Genomic DNA, 2,374 nt, shown 5'->3' with positions numbered 1-2,374 from the left:
CCCACAATATAAACAAAAATTTCTATGCAAAAAAAATTGGATCACTTTTTGCATCAAAAAACTGACAGAATTAGAACGCTAGGGGGGGTTAAAACAAGGACAACAACCATAGTGAAGTGTCATTCAGATATTTCTTACAATATTCAGGCAACACAACCCAATAAAAATGCATCAGGGATAAATTATCAGACACTTGTCTACCTAATACTCATAATGGATAACAATGAAAAAGAACTTGAGACATACTATAGCTAACAAAGAGTACCCAGATATATATTTGATGCACCAACCTTGTACATTAATCCCGACCAAGGATGCTAAAGTAATAAGTACTGTCCTTTATTAACATCCAAGGAGCCCAGATGGCATTAAACTTTGAGGGCGTATCTTGGAAATCATGATACCTTTCCTCTATCTTGCAAACCTCCTCCACCAATTGGAACCAGCCTTTCAGTGAGGGTTCACTAGGGTCCCTCCAATACTGAGGTATCTGTGTTTTAGCTGCATTAAGAAGGAAGGGTATCAATGAACGCTTATATCTGCCCTGTGAGAGTTTGGTGCAATGGAAAAAGAACACACCAAGGAGTAAACTCAAAGGAGGCTCCTGATATCATTTCAATCTTCTGTATAATCGTTTTCCAATAATTTGCAATTACAGGGCAGTGCCACCATATATGCGACAATGTACCCTACTGTCCACACCCTCTCCAACAAAATGGGGATTCCTGGGGGGACATTCAATGTAAATATGGGGGGCATAATACCATCAAGAAAATAGTTTGAAATTGTTCTCCTGTATCTTGGCACTTATGTCTTAACCTACTGGGCGTTTACCCCCAAGCCTAGTTTGGGGAAAAAAAACACGCTGAAAGCATTTACCCCGAAATAGGCTCGGGGTAGCTAAAAATAGAATCAAGCGTAGCTTACCTGGTGCCGCCGCCATCCTCCATAGGATCCCGACCTCTGGCAGAGTTCTCCAGCGCCGATGTCCGTCTCCACCGTCATATGCCCGTCTTCTTGGTCGGATCCCCGTCTTCTCCTTCCCTCAGCGTTCTCGTACGTTTCCCTCAGCGATTCCTGATGATGTTGGTATGTGTGTCAGTTCGTGGGCGGCGGGAAATTCAAATATTTTGTATTGGATTCAATACAAAATAGCTGTATTGAGTCCAATACAAAGAAATCTTCATATAATATATATTATTATGTTTTATATATAATATACAAGCTACTGTAGAATTATATTATGTTTCCCTATTTTTAAATTTTTTTTTTAACAGAAGTTTATTAATAAATTTATCAATTTTTTTAAATATTGGACATATTTTGGTGAGATATGCCTAGGAATTATAGGCCTACAAAAATATAAAAAAATAATACAATATAGTACTTTACAGTATACAGAATTATTGCATTTTCAGTATTTTCAGTATTTTTTATTTATTTATGCATTCTTGTTTAAGCTGATTTTTTTGTTTTATATTTAATTTTATTATCAAATTTAATTTTTTTTTACATGATTGTGTGCTTCAAATTTTATTATATTCAGGATATCTACTAGACCCTTGTTTGGACATATTTTGGTAAGCTACAATATTAAAAAAAAAAAAATTCATGAAAAACAGTACCGATTTTGGTACAGAAATCCAGACATCAGTGACGCGCCCAGGAGGTTAAGTGCCAGACTTAAAATAGCCTTTTTTTTAGACTCAGAAAGAGTACTGTTTAATTCAGAGACAGCGTATGGGGAGGCCTATCATTGCCTTTCAACATCTCCTGTGGAGGAGTAAGTTCTAAGCCAGTTGTAAGTACTGCCAATTATGCATTGGCTTGTGCTTCTCATCTGGCACAAGTTGTGCCAAAGGACAAACCAAATCACCCACCATCACTTGATGCAATAAAAGTAAAGAGTCAGATTGCTGACTCAAAGAGGAAGAAGACTGAAGTCCTGGGGTAAAATAGGAATTTCCAGTAATGGGAAGTAAGGGAGAAATATATTGCCACCCCTGTTGTCTATGCAATGCATCTCAACACCGAAGAGTGTTAATAGAGAGAGGTGAGGTATCTGGGTCTAAAGCTCTAAATTTTTTCGGCAGCCAAAAAAGTGTACCTAAGTTAGTTGAACAAAGGTCTGATTCTAAATTAACCCAACCCTTGAAGAGACATTCATATTTCCAATTGAGTATCCGGTTTAAGATAGTGGCCCTATAACTGTGTTTAAAGTCTGGTAATCCCAAGCCTCCCTCTGTTTTAAGGCGAAAGAGTGTTCTCCGAGAGAACCTAGCCCTCGAGGGATACCAAATAAATGAGGTTACCATGTTATTAGGACATTTAGAGAAAGAGGGTGGAAGCTGTATAAGTAGCATTAGAAAAATAA

Source organism: Pyxicephalus adspersus, chromosome 2 (genome assembly GCF_032062135.1).
Source record: "Pyxicephalus adspersus chromosome 2, UCB_Pads_2.0, whole genome shotgun sequence".
NCBI lineage: Eukaryota > Metazoa > Chordata > Amphibia > Anura > Pyxicephalidae > Pyxicephalus > Pyxicephalus adspersus.
This window is presented reverse-complemented; position numbering follows the sequence as displayed.